Below are 17358 nucleotides of genomic sequence, written 5' to 3'. Positions count from 1 at the left end.
CCTTTACTCCTTCACCACAAGACCACCAGAGTACTTGACAGAGTTTCTTTTTTGTTGCTGTGACAAAATACCTGACAAAAGTAACTTAAGGAACAGTTTATTTTGGCTCACAGTTTGAGGGGACAGTCCATGAATGGAGAGAAGCCATGGCAGCAGAACCATGAGGAAGCTGGTCGCACTGTACCCGCAATCAAGAAGCACAGAACAATGCACACTGGGCTCAGCTTGCTTTCTCCTTTTTATACAGTCCAGGACCACGGCTCATAGAACTGTACTGCCTACATTTAGGGTGAGTCCTCCCACTTAGGATAACCCCATCTGGAACCTACCTCACAGACAAGACCAGGGGTTTATTTCCAAGGTAATTTTAGCTACTATCAAGCTGACAATCAAGTTTAACCATCAGTGTTCAAACCTTATACCAGTGCATGTCATTTCTCCTTTTCAAAAGCCGTATGCCTCTCTTAGGACCAGGTACCAAATGTCACCTCTGTCTTCACAGAACTACAGATCGGTCCTTGCCTTCATTCCACCTTCTTTCCTCTGCTCATTTTGATCCAGTACCAAGGCTTTCTTCCTTAAAACCACTAAACGCCTTCCTTCCTCAGCATTCCTACATCCTACATGGCTTCCCACCCACTCACCCCATTCCTATCTCCTCAATTTCCATTCTCATCTCAGAAGGTATTTCCAGAGAACCATTCCCCAACCATCTTCATGGCACCAATCATACTTTCAATTACATCATTATATAATAGTATTTTTCCTGCCCTACTACTAGGTTATAACCTCCCTGCTCATCAGAATTGCAGTCACTCCCTGGCATCACACATGGTTGTGCCTGAAACACAGGAGCTCTCTCCATGGATATCTGTTGGCCAGATGAATACTGATCTAAGGAGGTTTCTTGGGCATTCCCCAAGATTTCGGTTCTGGCAGCCTTGATTCTGACTGGCCACTAACTTCAGTCTGAATGTCACAGCTTGTCGCTTTCTTAATACATGCCTGTCGCCCACAGTACTCATGGGCCTTCATTAGGAGGAGAAAGGCCTAGACTATTACCATGTATCTACACTTAACTTGGGATATGGCCTTTGGAAAAGTCAACTGCTAACCCAGACTTCAGATTTTTCACTCTGCAGGAATTTCACACTCAGTCTGTGAATGCACACTCTTTGCAACCTATAATGAAATGTTGTTCACAACCAAATTAAAACACTTTCAGTTTGGCTTTGGAATGCTGTGGGCTGTTCTTGCTTCAGTGCCTTTATTAAGATCACTTTCACTGACATGTTTTCCAGGAGCCTTGGATTAGAGACCTGGCAGGGCAGAAAGCTACGGATGCAGACACTTGGGCTTCTTCCCACTGTTCAGTTTCTTCTGAGACTTGTACTGCCTGTGAGGATGGGGCCCAGGAAATGTTCTAGGTGAGGAACTCAGCCTTGCTCCTCAGAGGAAAGCCCATGCTGCAGTGCCCTCCGTAAGCCTCTATACTGTTCAGTTACACTGGCCTCTAACTACTCCAGCATTCCAAGTCAATTGACATCTCACACTCTGCGACCTCAGAGTCGTTGTACTTCCTGCCCCCTTGCCTGGCGCATTCCAAAAACATTATAATTTCTTCCCTCACTTCATTTAGGTCTCTACGGTGTGTCAGGCCTCACAAAGCGGTCTTCCTTGATAGGCTATGCGATCCCCATAACAACTGTTTCTGTCCCTAGGCCCTGCTTTATTTTTTCCCTATTATCACAATAAAAAACTATCTCTAACCTCCAGATGGAATAAAGGGGTCATAAGGAACTCTGTTATACTTCCTGTAACAAAAGTACTTAGGAGAGCAGATGGTAAGTGCTCAGAAATTATTTACTCAATAAATAAGAGAATGAATGAGTGATCTACATACGAATGGTAGAAATCAAGAACCCAGCAGAATTGAGACTTCACACTCAAAGCTGTAAGACCCTGTGGCAGGCAGGGCAGAGTGGAGCCCATAGGACTTGGCAGAGCTGCTAGTTGTGTGTCCCTCGGGGCAGGAAGCCAAGGAGCAGTCTTGAGGCAGAGAGCTGAAGAAGAGGGAGTGGGCCTACGTGTCTGCAGTAGCAAGAGAGTCTCTGGGGCACGCCAACCATGGCAGCAGCTGGCTCTCCTGTCAGATGAGCAGACCAGATGCTGGCAGCTGGGGCAGGAGAGCAAGGAATCCCCAGGGCAGTATCTGTAGAAATGAGAAGGGGCCGCAGGTGGCCTTGTTACCGGGTGATGGGTGGCATGTGTGGCCTTTTTCACCTGTCTTTTGCTGCAATCTGCCTTTTAAAATTGTTTAACCAAATTCCAAATTTATGACAGCTGTGAATTAATTCACAATTTCATGGTCTACCACTCCTACCCAAACTTAGACCTAGGAATTCCCAAGTACCATCTTGTTTCAAAAAATCTTATTCTTGAGGAAAATACATGCTCTTACCTGATAGCTCTTGAGACACTGAGTTCCTTGACAGAAGCCTCTTAGGCTTCCAACACCAAATATAGCGGCAAACACTTAGTATTCTCTCAGTATGAGGTGCCTCATAAGTCTAATTGAAACAGATCTCCTGAAAGATGGAGAGCTAAATACCAACAAACAGCATTGATTACACTGTGTCATCCTCTTACATTAAGCTGTGCAGGTGTTGGCTGAGACATTTGACTAAAGGTCAGTTCCAGGACTGGGAAATTCACATAATAAATAAGAAACTTCCACATATCAAGTAAGATATGATAAGACAGATGATGCCTGTGAAAATGTTTGTAAAATGAGGACTTTCTAGAAATTTCTACCTTCATGGAGAAGAAGGATGTGGAAAGGAGATTCTATCTGTATATTACATTTTATTTTCAATATTCCGTTTTCAACATTCTGAGTAAAATTTTATATTTCTATGAATATTCAGAGAACAGTTCATGGATCTAAAATTTTCAAGGACCTGAAATATTGTGTCTTAAGTGGGATTTTATATATCACTATGATTTTTTTCTCACAATATAAAATATTTGACATAATTCATTCAGCAAACAGTTACTGAATTAATATAATACAGAAGGTACTATGCTAGGCACATTAAAAAAATACATGCCTCACACCACCAAAAAAGTCTGTGGCAGACTTCTAAGCTACATGTGTTTTCCTTATATTTTATTTACACATATATTAAATAGGCACACCTATTAATTTATACTTATTTATGTATTCTGTCTATACTTAACTTGGGAGGTGGGTAAACTTTACAGAGGGAATATCTCTAGTCAAAAATGATGTGTGTCACATCTGGAACATAATAACTATAAGAAATCTCCAAAATGAATTCAATTTTTGTACCCATCCCAATATCCATCACCACAGCGAGGGGTACCATTTTGCATTCTTTTTATTTTTTTTGTTTTTTTGTCTTTTTGAGACAGGGTCTCCCTGTAGCCCCAGCTGTCCTGGAACTCGCTATGTAGACCAGGCTGGCCTCGAGCTCACAAAGATCTGCCTGCCTCTGCCTCCCAAGTGCTGGGATTAAAGGCATGCACCACCACACCTGGCTTATTTTGCATTCTTAATCTCAACGTCTGTCTTTAAATCATGCCCTCCACCATCATGCCCCAAAGCACAGACTTACACTGACTTCCTGGTGGTCTTTTATAAAGTCTACCCAACTCTCTCCTCCTCAAAGACAGGAGGCTCACCCCATGTCTCATAGGTCTCAGGTCAAGTGCTTCCAGGTGTCCTGCCTGACATCAGACCCTTCCTCACAGCACTTTCCACCACCTGCAATTGCTTTGCCTTTTTATGTCCACTGCTTCCTCCAGTGGAAGCTTTATTTCTCTCCTTTTCCCATTCACAGTTGCCAGCATACAGTAGTTAATCACTTAGTAATTAATGAACTTCCTCTTTACTGTTTTATGTATGTTATTAGAACCTTCACATCTTATCTAATATATTTGTTATCTTGTTTTTTTTCACAGTATTCTTTTTTTAATATATTTTTGAGGGTTTCTGATAAAGCTACATGCTGAACATACCAAAGGTACAAAATGATTTTTTTCCAGAATATTTCAAAGGATGGTGCCAGTCTATCGCTGTCTGCAAAGCACCTTCACATACTGTTACTGTAGGTCTTTTTGTCTCTTAATTAAAGTAAGATATCATATGCCCAGAGTTTTGGCCTGTACTGAAATGGGGGGAAGAGGGTTCCCTAGAGAGTTCTTAGTCTCATTCATAAAAGAATTGAAGAATGGAACCAAATGGCAGAAAGTGGACAGACTTACAGGAACCTACGTGGTTGTGGCTGGTCAGAAGTTCTGAGGAGTTCTGTGTTACAAGGCAGGATTCCAGGCAGGAAAAATTCGCTACCTCATTAATGTACCAGCTTTTCTGCCAATCTGCTTAGCATAACTTAAGGTGAACCTGCCTTCCTAAGGGTGGTTCTATCACCAGGTGATTGACCAGTGAGATTGGAAAGGTGGGTCCTCCAACAGATAGACTAGGAATTTTATAGTCTTGACCAGTTAAAACTTATGGGGCTTTTTGCTACTCTAACATTCTTATCTAATGTATTTATATAATAAATATACAAGACATGCTTTCCTACACAATTTCCCATATTATCACTGTGTAAGAAGATGTCTTGGCCTGTGGGGATGGCTTAGATGGTAAAGAACCTTCCATACAAAGATGAGGATTTGAGCATGATTCAAAGAACCCTCATAAAAATGCCATTAACAGTGGTAATCCCAGTGCTGGGGAGGTAGAGATAGGCAGATTCTTGGAGTTTACTAGGTCATCCAGTCCAGAAACATCAGCAAGCTCCAAGTTGTAGGAGACCTTGTCTACAAAAACAAGGTAGAGGGTTGGAGAAATGACTCAGTGGTTAAGAGTGTGTACCGCCCTTGCAGAAGACCCATGTTTGGTTCCCAACACCCACTTTAGGCGGCTCACAGCTGCCTATAACTCCAGCTCATGTGGGATCTGATGCCTCTGCCCCTCACAGTCACCTGCATCCATATACTGATACATACACATAACTAAAAACAATAAAATAAATATATTTTTAAGGTGACTAGCAACTGAGGCAGAAATCTAAGGTTGACTTGTGGCATCCTCAGGCACATGCACATGCATGCACACACACCTGAACACACATGAACATATATGCTTGCAAAAAGATAACTCACATTTGATAAAATGGCATCTACTGAATGACCTTCTTTAAATAATTATTTCTCAACCAGACATAAATGATTTTGTTCAAAATTGACTGAGATTTATAAAATAGTTATGATATTTTCCTTTGAAATAAAACCAAAGTAATTTTTATTTCAGTTGTGAATTATTTTTGCAGAGCAACAGCTGTGTAAAAGTTGAAATTGGCATTTAAAACCACCTCAGAGTGATGGACAGAGAAAGTTTAATAGTTCCCTTGTAGTCTCATGCAGTATTCCAATATAACACAACTATCTGCTGAGCCTTAAGTCCAAGTCCCTCTTCTTAAGGTGTGAACCAAGGTTCATCTCTGAAACTTCAATACTGTGTCATGGCTGGCTTTTCTCTGTGAACTTATAGAATTGGAAGGTTCGAAATTCAGGTTTTTCATTTGTTTGGTTTTGGGAGAATCAGGGAGTAAGAGCAGACAGTCTCTGGGGAAATCCTGAGTGGTTTTACATCCTGCATCCCAGCACAGTCTTGCAGTGGTTATTTGCAGGACACTCAGTCAGGAATAAAGAACACCTCTTATTTGGTAATGGTCTCATGAAACTGTGCGGAGCCATGAGTGCAATGCTGGGTCTTCTGGTTAGTTTTAACTGTCAACTTGATACAGTAGTCTAGAGTTATCTAAGAGGAAAGCTTCAGTTGAGGAATTTCCTAACTCATACTGGTCTGTGTGCATGTCTGTGAGAGACTGTCTTGACTGTTAACTGATCTAGGATGGTCCAGCCCACTGTGGTAAGCAGCAGTCCCTGGGCAGTTGGCTCTGAATTGTATAAGAAAGCTAGCTAAGCATCAGCCTGACATAGCCAGCTGGCAGGCAATATCCTCCATGGTTTCTGCAGTACTTCCTTAACTGTGGTGAGTTCCTTGGTAGGAGGTTAGGCTGTGTGGAACAGGAAGCAAGCATGCCTGCAAGTTCCTCCCTGAGTTCCTGTCCCAACTTCCCTCAATGATGGACAGTAACCTGTAAGCTGAAATAAACCCTTTCCTCCCTTAAGTCGCTTTTGGTTAGAGTGTGATATCACAACAACAGAAAGAAAACTAGAACACAGGACACCGTCAGAACATCCCATGGCTCCAGGACACCATTACCAAGGCTACATAGTGTGGGTTCTAGGAAGTGGGGCTCTCACTCTCCATCCCCTTTACCACAGAGAAGGTGAATATTATTGCCTTTCAAAAAATCACTCTCCAGCGAATTTGCTCTCTGTAGTTGGTCTCTATCTTCATGGTCAGGAGCATTTCTAAGTATCTTTTTCAGTAAAGCAAGTGTCTCATCATAGTATTTATCATTTGCCATTCTAGACTAGAGTGTTCAGCAATAAAAGAAAAATCATCAGCAATTAACATGAGCTGCTATTCATTTTTAAATGGAAGTTACCCTTATTTAAAAACAACAAACAAAAACTAATCTTGGGAGGGCACGCCAAGGGGTATTTCCCTGCAATGTCAACCACAACTTCACTTTTTCTAGTTAGTTTGGTATTATATATCGAGTCTTTTTAACATTTATAACCATTGACCCAGGAATTATCCCTCCATAGATTACTTAACGAAATAATATACATATTACTTATATGTTTTATATGTATATATAATATATACCTATAATATACGTAATATACTATATATGTAATATATAATATAGTATATTATAGATGTATAATATACTATATATAAAATGGTGCCAGAGAGGTGGCTCATGGGTATGTTCTTGCACACAAGCCCAACAACCTGCGTCAGATCCCAGGATCTCACAAAGTGGCAGGAGACAACCAGCTCCCTAAAGCCTACTGTAGTCTTCTGACATCTACATGCACGCCATGGCACATGCGTACCTGCATGCACGTGTGCGCGCACACACACACACACACATACACACACACACACACACAAGAATGCAAATAAATGTAAACCATTTCTTTAAAAATAAAGAAGGGTCTGGGCATGGTGACACATGCCTTTAATCCCAGCACTCAGGAGGCAGAGGTGTCAGACCTCTGTGAGATCAAGGCCAGTCTGGTCTCCATAGCAAGTTAGGCCAGCTGGGGTTGCAGGGTCTTTAAAAAGACCAAAAAAAAAGCTCAAAAAAAAAAAAAAAAAAAAAAGGGCTGGGCATGGTGGCTCACACCTTTAACCCCAGCATTTAGGAGGCAGAGGTGGCAGATCTCTGTGAGATTGAGGCCAACCTGATCTACATAGCGAATTCCCAGGCCAGCTGGGGCAACAGGGATTCCCTGTCTCAAATAATAAAAAAATAATATATACATATAACTAAAAATAAAGATATTCTCATATTTGAACAAAGATTTCATCAAAGTACTATTTATAATACCAAGTATCTGGGAACAGCCCAAAGGTCCAAGTTTGAGGGTATTATTAATAAATTCTGACATATCCATGTAATCTGATCTTATATAAACATTATTTAAGTTGTCTAGAATTTGGAAAGTATTTAGCACATAAAAGTAAGCAAACAGAATAGTCGGTAATACTATGAGAAAAAATTCACTAAAAGTAAGGAAGAAGAAAATGCCCAAATGTTATGATTGCCTTTGGGTCATAGGATAATAGGTAAAATTTCTCTCTGAATTTTTAATCTTAATGTGTTTTCCAAAGTTTTAACTGAGAACATGCTTCACTTCTACAATTAGAAACAGTAAATACTTCAGAAGCTTTAACTAACTATTAGGTTACAAATGCGTGCACATGTATGTGTTTGCTGGGCCCATCTGACTCCCATTACTAAGGAAAGCAACATCTGTACAGAGTACTGAGGATCCTGGAAATCACCCTGTATCTCAGCCTAAAGATGCGGATTTTTAAAAGGATAGTATTTTCTTCTCAAACCTCTGGGATAGCTCACGCTTAGTGAAAGAACTCGCATTATTTTGGTTTCATAAGACTCCAATGCTCTTTTCATTTTCTACCAGCTTTAGTTCAACATGTTGCAATCATTTGTTTACATGTGGCTGTCTTACTAGATTATGAGGCTTTGACCCCTTGCCTCCAGGATCTCATAATCCAATGGGAACAAAAACATGACCACTGTATAAGCCTAAGTATGAACCCACATCCACTGGAATCTGTCTATAGAGTGAGTCTATAGAGTGAGTGACTGCTGTGTGTGTGATTTTGTTTGTGTGTGTGTGTGTGTGTGTGTATGTGTGTGTGAGTGTGCACGTACGCGTGTGTGTATGTGTGTGTACAGGGCAGAGGCTGATGCTGTGTATGCTCCCCAATCGCCCTTTGCCTTATTTTGTGAAGCAGGGTTTCTCATTGAACCTAGACTTCACCAATTCAGCTAGATTAGCTTGCCAGCAAGCTCCAGGGATCCATCCGTCTCCATGCCAGCTGCCCTGCTTGCCATTTTACATGGGTGCTAGGGATCTAAACTCAAGTACTCATGCTTATACAGCAAGCACTGTACTGACCGGACCATCTCACCAGCCCCAACCACTGCTTTATCAACTAGAGCATTCCTCTACCTACAGCATTGCTCTCTCTAGCCTTGCTCCTCCTAGATAAGCTTAATGAAGACACAGTCACAGGATTACCCGGCTGCATTCTCCAATCCCGAATCACTGAATACCAGCCCAAGTTCTATCAGAAATGGTCCACTGTCTTACCAGGACACCACACATTCCTCTGGTGTATATTCCCCACTTTGATGAGCAACAATTTATTCAACCCCAGGGAGCTCCTGGTGGTCTTCGGCTAGAGGAATCGGATCGCCCTTCTCTCTTTTCTGCCCACTCAGTCTCAGAGCTCAGTTGTGCTGGAAGCCTTCATAGCTGACCTTTCTCATTTTAGTTGTTCTTTTCCTTTTGGTCGTCATAACATTTATGCTGCTCAGCTGTTGCTATTGTGCATTTCATAACACTAGCAAGCTCTGTGCTCTTCATCACTCTGTGAAAAATTCCCCGAGCCTTACTTTCTGAAATTGTGTATGAAATCTCCACAAATAGGATTATGCTCATGTATCTTATTACCCATCCTCTTACACAAACACACACACACACACACACACACACACACACAAAAGGGAATCAATTGCACTCTAGTAATCACTGAAGTAGATACAAACTTTCTTTTGAGTTTGTTGTAGAATTACATGATGTCATTTGTATTTTGTCAGTAAATCTTTTTGAGTATCTTCAAGGATAGTTCTTTTTAAGTAGAGTATGTCCTGGGCCAATTTCCCTCCCTCCCGCTCTGTCCTCTTTATCTAGTTCTTACTTTTCATTTTCCAGAGCAAAGCATCTATATGTCCAAAGGTAACTTCAGGCCTTGGCAGCTGGCAGAGGTTTTCTTCTCTTTAACTGAAGCCAACGACTAAAATTAAGCTTTCCAAACATCCGACTTGCTGACGTGTCTACCTTGCGTGATGGTATGAAGAATCTGAGGAGTGAAGGGAAAGGGAAAACCTACCAGATAATTGAGATTTTGACAAAACCAGACTTAATCTCATTGGATGACTCTCTTTACATGGTCTGCTCTGATCTCGTGCTCACCAGTTTTAAAACTCAGCTCACTGTCTTCCTTTATCACCACATGCCCGGAGGACTTCCCTGTTTCTAACTCAGACTTGAAGTTGACCTTGCCCTGCTAGGACCAGGATGACTCCTTCAAGATCCAGGATGAATTCCGGATTCTGACAGATCTGGGATTCTGTGCCAGCTCCTTCATATTTCTGTCTGGCTCCAGGAGTGCAGGCAAACAATTTAACCTCTCTGGAGATTTGGTGAGATCATATATCCAAGGTGCAGGCCTCTGCAATGTTAGCTCTTCTTTCCACACCGTGCCTGACAACTCATAGAATCCCCTCTCCCTCTGTAAAGCCCACTGTATAGTCTATTGGTTTACCCCAGAGAGATAGTTAAAGCCAAGCCAGATGGTAGAGTTCCTGTTCTCAGATCAACAATCAAACCAAAGTTGTTCTATTGATCTGCCCACATGTTCAGCTTCCTGATCCTGCTCCTATCCCCATTCCTTGCTGTAAGTCAAGCCCCAAACGAAGAATCTATACATGTGATTACTTTGCTAATACCTTACCTGACACTCTTGCCCAGTTTGTCTGTGAGCACGGATGCTCGAGACCTTTGCACAAACAGCCCCTACTCTGTACCCTCTGAATGACTTGAATGTCTGCTACTCGGGGTGTACATGAGGAGATCTATTGAGCCTGCCATTTAGTTTGGCCTGATACAGTGGATTCTGACCTTGGCTTTAAGAAATTGTATTGCACAGTGGTTACAGAATGGTCTGAGGTACTGAGATGGCAATCTGAATTCCAGCTTTATTACTTAGTGGTCAGATAACCTTAAATAAGTTATTTCCCTCCCGAATTCTGTTTTCTTACCTTAGAAGGCCCTTGAGAGGCTTAAATAATATAGTGAATTTAAAACATACAACCAGAACCTGCCATACAAGCTGAATTTTCAATAAAAATCAGTTTAGGGGCTGGGGAGATAGCTCAGTTAGTAAAGTTCATGCTGTACATGTATGAGTTTAGATCCTTAGCACTGACATAGAAAACCTGGGTGTAGTTGCATAGATCTGTAACCCTAGCACTACAGAGAGGGAGGCTGAGACAGGAGGCTGAGACAGGCAGATTCTTGAAGCTCCAGTCTAGCCAACTGGTGAACTCTGGGTTCAATGAGAGACTCTGTCTCATAAAAATAAGGTGGAGAATGAATGAGGAAGACACCCTGTGTTGACCTCTGACCTCCATACACATGTTCATACAGGAACACACACATGCACACAAATACACGGACATGCATGTACACACGAAGCCAGTTTACACATGCTCTTAGGATGCATGGTGACCACAAGCCTTATTTTTATGCAACTCAGTAGGTGTTAACTTCTCCCAAACCATGCACCACCTGTCTTCCTGGCCTGGACCTTTCAGATTCACTTAGTTCCATAAACACTTCTATGAATACAGATGATCCTTCATCCTGACATACAAATTCATCAGACTTTTGCAGTGCTACCCACACAGTCTGCTAATACTCTAATCATTTTGTCATCTTATGCCTCCTAGATGAGGCTCCAGCCTGTGCCTACTGTATCCCCTGTCCATCTGTAGGAAATCTCATAAAGTTGTGTAAATAACAGTTCTGGGTTCACCACTTCTCTTCTCAAACTACAATGCCCAAAGTAATTGTCTTCAATCTCATGACCTCCAGATGGGTTTCTGAAAATGAAATTTGTGGGCTGGAAATAAAGCACATGGATATTTACTAAAAGTACACTGCTTTTAGAGATATAGAAAAATGGTGGTCTCCCCACTCAATAACAGTCTGAAAATTACACTCCTTTTAATAAAGGTTAGACAGGAGAGTATTAGTTCCTCACAGGGCTTTCCCTTGGTTGAGAGGAGGATCTCCCCTCTAGAACTTGCAAAGCACTGGACATGAGAGTTGCCTCTGTATAAACTCCACATCACTGTGTAGAGGAGTGAAATTATCCGTACTGCTTTTTAACATTATCTATTTAAGAGTACCATGTTTTAGTTACTTTTCTATTGCTGTGATAAAATAACATAAGCAGAAGCCAGGTGTGATGGGGCACACCTTTAATCTGAGCACTAAAGAGGCAGAGGCAGGTGGATCTCTGTGAGAGCAAGGCCAGCCTCGTCTACATAGTCAGCTCCAAGTCTGCTGGGGCTACAGGGAGACCCTGCCTAAAAAAAAAAAAAATACTACAACCAGAAGCAACTCAAGAAATAAAGTTTGTTTTGGCTTCTAGTTCCAGAGTGTTATCGAGTCCATCATGGTGGAGTCAGCATGATGGTAGGCAGCCAGAATGAAGGAAGCAGGCCACTCACATTTTGTTGGCATACCAGGAAACAGAGAAAGCAAACTGGAAGTGGGACAAGGCTATGAACTCTTAAAACCTTTCCCCGGCGATGCACTTCCTCCAGCATCTTAAAAGTTCCATAACCTCCCTAAACAGTGCCCGCACCTGGGAACCAAATATTCAAATACATAAGCCTATGAGGAACATTCCTCATCCATACCACCACATATCACATCTCTGTAACATTCATAGAACTGTCCATCATAGACCAGCTTCCTACTCCCCATTGGATCACTAGCTAACCTACACACACACAGAGAGAGTTGGGCACAAGGTCCTCTCAAAGGCTAGCATTAACTACTGGACACAGAGACTAGGTCCATTACCACCAAGCCTGACATCCCAGAACCCTTCAAAGAGAGGGACTTAGAAGAGACAAGATCTCTTTATTATGAATCCCAACTCAAAGGTGCAGGCTTCGAACTACTGACAGTGATCTTTCCCAGCACACAGAAAGAGGATCTCAGGATAAAGCTGACCCAGAAATGGAGCTGAGAAATGAGCAGAGAAAGAATCCAGACCAGAGTCATGTACATCTCTGGTTCCAGGGACAACCAAAGCAAGATTCACCTTTAGAGGAAGCTCACAGCTAATAAGTCTTTTTTTTACTTAATCTACCTACGTGTGCAAATGAATCAAATGAATCCTGATCAACTCCCTTACACACAAATCCTGAGTGTAGTTAGCAGGGGACTTGACCACCCTTGGGTAAGTACTGTTCAGGGCAGGACAAGGATGACACTGCATCAGGGAATATGAAGATCCACACCTTCCCACCCTGCTTCCCACTTCTATATTCGCTGTGTAATTTCATCTCCAATGACAAAGTTTCCAAAGAATAACTTGCTACTGGATATTGGTCCAAGGATCCTCACCTTTATATAGCTTATAGCTGCTTCCCTTTTCCAGGGCACTCAAAGTTCTTAGAAGAGTCTTATCAAGGATTCAGTGGCAGTCAACTCCAGAATTCATGCTAGGGAAAGGGAGTGAGGTAAGATAAGAAGGAAGCACAGAACAGGAGCAGGTAGACTAAGCATCAATAATCAGAAACCATGACTTCTTAGGTGTTTTCAATCTCATAATAATAGATTTTTATCTTCTAGAATATAAACTAAATTTACACTCGGACATTCAACCTCCACTAAAGTCACACATCAACCTTCGCTCTCCTGTTTACTCAGGGTTTCCAAGGCAGGTTTGACCCCTTCCCATCTCCATCAGTCCTGCAGACAGGCAATGGACATGGGAACATGCTTTGTAGCATCAGTCCTGCCTTCATCACCTTTCCGCTCTAATTACTTCTGAAGGTTGTTAGGAAAATCAGTTGCTCTTATTTTTGAAAGCTCACAGAAAACCATCAAGTAGTAAGCGAAAGTGGGTATTTGTCATTTTATTTTACTGTCAACTGGGACCACCAATGTGGACCACTTGCCCCAGGCTAAACTGTCTTCATCTCCTGCTATCAGACATTTACACTTTCTCTGTCTCCAGCAATCTTCCATCCTGTCTCCCTCCAGCTCTAATACTGCAAGCTATACCTCCACACACATTTAGATTTCTCCCTGTCCTTAATTCCACTAGAACTCATATGCAGCATTTTATGAACCATAATCAGTGGCTAAGTCAAGTTGACAGCTTCCCAAGCGAAGTCCACTGGAATCTGCCATAACTGCCCTCCAGTCTGCACTGGTCTTCTGATGTCCACAGACATTCCTACGTGATCTGGGCTATGTTTACAGACTCCTTCTCGCCAGCCTAGAAACTCCCATGAGGTTTACTCTGGCTAGCATGACAGCTCAGTTAGTGTTCATCAGTGTTCTCTGAATGCTTGGGCATGTGTCAGACACTAGCAGACGAAGTATTTCTTCAGTCTAGGAACAAGCAGGTACACTTGATAAAACTGAAAGCTTCATATTCCTTAATAACACAAAGCTCTGTCCTTATACAAGTTCTTTTCCCAAAGGTATTTTGTTTGATGATTGCCTATGATATCTCCTATTTAGGGAAAGTGTAACAGGACATGAAATTTATTTTAAAACTACCTCCTTTTTTATTTTCAGCATTCTGTTTGATAAACAATGTGAGGACTTTGCTTTCTATGAGGACTTGCTTTTTAATCTTCTTATTTTGCTTAAGAGATATAAAAGGTCACATTTACTTTTCTGATCTGATTTCCACAGGCAAAATATGAATGTTTGTTCCTTTATATTGCAACCCCACGTGAATGCGTTTAGCAAATCAGTTGGGATTTATTCCTCCTGGATGTCAGAAGTTGTCTTTCTCTGTCCAATGAGCCACTGTCAAAATTTGGAAACTACACAAGACCAAATATAGTAATCTAATTCTTAGAGCACTCAAAAGCATCACTAAAAAAATTGATCTATGTTTAAATGACAAGAACAGCTGTCCCTCTTCACAATGGAAGCTCCTGATCTTGCAGCTCTTCTGATTATAAGTGTCTTATGGATATTCTGCATTTATCTAGGCCTCTCTCAGAAGCAACAGGTGAAGCTTCTCGGTGCCAACAGCCTAGAACTAACACACAGAGCCTTCTTACACACCAACTCCCTCCTTACTTAAGGCTTTCCCAGCCTGGATACAATGATAATTATAACCAGGGTTACAAATTATAGCTGAATTATCTCATAATTATGAGGTATCTAGCAGGACTCCATTAGAGAAAATCATAAACACCTCAATATATATTTTTTAAGATTAAAAAATTTAGCATTAAATTGCTAAAGTATTGAACTGCAGTTTCTATTTAATGGAAGCATTATTTTTCCTTTTCAGAGAATGCCTGATCCTCGCTTGAAAAGCATGCAAGTACAAGCAGATCCTTTGGTTTAGGGAAGGAGCAGTGGAAAAATAAAAAATTAAAAAAGAAAAAAACAAGCCTTTAAAAGTTTCAAGATGCAGCCTGCTTTTCAATAAAACAATAATATCTTTAGCACCCATAGCCAAATAAGAAACTGAAGGTCATTTGTGTGTTTTCATCATTCAAGAAATGGCAAACCATCAAAGGAAGAAGATTGATACCTACTGGTAACATTTATGCATAGAACACCATGGCCAGTCTACCTCAGAACTTGTTCTGACTGCAAAATCAAGAGTTCAATACTCTTCATTGACAGATAATAATATTTACTGATTCTTGAAATGTTTTCTGCTGATGCTGCAATCAACTACTGAAGATCTTCAGAAGAAAAGACAAGGTGAGCCAGGCATATTTAGTTTTGAAATACACCAGAGCAAGGTGTACAGGGACTGCACCCAGTTACTCCATTATATCTATATACCAGACTAAGGTGTACAGGGACTGATTCAAGTTACTTAATTACCCATGTTGCTGCCTTCCTCTCTGACATTATCAGTACCTAGTACTGAACAATGAACTGTTTTCAAGACACACACACACAAACACACGCTTCTAAATCAGAGCAAAAACCAGAATGCCTGCACCTACACAATGAGAAGTGTTGGCGTGAACAATTAATTATTGCAAAAGAATGATTAATGAAGCAAACCCTGCAAGTCCTTTTCAGTTAAGGACAGATGACATAGGGAGGATAGTCGTGCTGAATTCACAGATAATTGCTGCTTCTCTTCATGTTGCTTATGCAGGTATGATCACAAAGAGATATTGTTCTAGGAACCCCTGCTACACTTTATTCTACCACAGATTAACGCTACAGTCATCCTCACAAAGAATGCTGACTCCGGAACTGAGACAAAGGAGGGTGTAGCTGGGAGACACCGCGCCAGGCGCCGCTCGGAGTCTCCGGGTTCTCGCAGGCTGCCCGGCACCGCTATTCCCGCGCTAGGGGGACCTAGAAGTCCGGAATGGATGGCGGACTTGGTTTATTTCCTAAACTTCGGGAGCCAATGTTCCCCCTAACTCTGGAGGCTGAAGCAGAGCGGAGGGGAAGGTGCTGCCGGGTCCGCCCACCCCCCTCCGCCCGCCCTGCTGCCCCCGGGCCGTCCGCTCACCTGTCCTAAGCGCGGGGTCCCGGGGGTCCGTGTCCTCTCTGCTCTTCACGAGAGCTGTCGCGACGCCAGGCACCTCCGGAGACCAGCGATGGAGGCGGCGGGGTCGGGGGCGTCAGGCGGAATCTGGGCAGCCGCGGGCAGCCGCGCTCTCGCGCTCCATCTCCGCGGGGCTCCAGTGGCGGACGCGGCGCGATGACCGACCGGGGGAGGATGAGTCAGGCCGGGGTGCGGGCGCCCCGGAACATGCTCCGGGGGGACGCGGCCGCAGCCATTCGACACGCGGGATCCCCGCGCCCCTGCCCTCCCCGGGCGAGCGGGTCGCAGCTAAGGCGTCGCCGCAGCTGCCAAGAAAGACAAAAGGGACCCCCGGCTCGGAGGGAAACTTTGGGACTCCGCTCCGGAGAGATCCCAACCACCAAACGCCTCCAAAGAGGAGGATGGGGCCGGGGGGCGGGGGGCGGAGACGGGCTTCCTGAGCGTCGTGGCACTCCGGGGACAAGGACGGTGTCAGTCGCGCCGCCGCCTACGACTCGTGGGAACTCCCCCGGTCCCGCCGGCCCGCGGTCCCGGGAGGATGCAGATACGATTAGCTCTCGCCCTCCCGGACCCCCAGTGCTGCCTCCGCGCGCATCGGCCGCAAAGTTGCACTTCTAGGGCCGGGATGGCCGGCACATAAAACCTATCTTTGGAAACAAAGTACCGCTCTTCTCAGGCACTCTTCCCCCGGCTGAAGGCCAGAGGGCGGAAGCTGACACACCCACTCGCCTCTCCCCCCGCCCTTCCCGGACCCGGGTTCTAGAGCCAGAAATTCCCCGCTCCTCCTGTCCGGAGGAGTACTGGGGGACCCGGAGCCGATTCGGGTTTGCTGGGAGCAGGCGCCACGGGACCCTCGGCTCCACGCCCCTCTGATGCTTTCTCATCAGATGCCGCCTGAGCGGGTCGGGGTCCCCCTGGCGGCTGCGCGGATGCTGCGTGAACAGATCCAGATCTGACCCTAAGCGGATACAGCATGCCCTCTCCGTCTGCACCACCCCAGCCCCCGGGGAATTCAGCTGCACACGGGTCCTAAGAAAGAGGATCTCCCGGAGAGTGGATGAGGGAGCGAGGGTTCCGGGAGCACCAGAAATAGGGCCGATTGGAACCTGAGCGTTCAAACGAAGGGCGCTGAGGTTCAGCTCCAGACATCAAATCCAACCAGAGCTTCAAGCTATTCCTCCTCATCCAAAGTTATCAGTGAATGGAAACCTTGCTCTAGTCGCAGAGGAAAATAA

At 43.6% G+C, this 17358-nt stretch overlaps 1 protein-coding gene across 3 annotated transcripts in view; it reads right to left on the bottom strand.

Moving 5' to 3' along the window:
- Positions 1 to 16498, bottom strand: part of Tmem200a (transmembrane protein 200A) — an 88867-nt gene extending 72369 nt beyond the window's left edge. The window contains exons 1-2 of one of the 3 annotated variants that reach the window (XM_008827818.3): positions 16088 to 16498; positions 12973 to 13070 (exon numbers count right to left, since the gene is read on the bottom strand). The gene's annotated coding sequence lies outside the window, so the exon portion shown is untranslated. Of the gene's footprint in view, positions 1 to 9466; positions 9611 to 12972; positions 13071 to 16087 lie in introns of those variants that run through there. The other 2 variants (XM_008827819.3, XM_029560979.1) reach the window with 2 other exon arrangements.
- Between the last annotated feature and the right edge of the window lie 860 nt (positions 16499 to 17358).

Source organism: Nannospalax galili, unplaced genomic scaffold (assembly GCF_000622305.1).
Source record: "Nannospalax galili isolate Female #2095 unplaced genomic scaffold, S.galili_v1.0 scaffold53, whole genome shotgun sequence".
In the NCBI taxonomy this organism is placed as follows: Eukaryota; Metazoa; Chordata; class Mammalia; order Rodentia; family Spalacidae; genus Nannospalax; species Nannospalax galili.
This window is presented reverse-complemented; position numbering and strand designations above follow the sequence as displayed.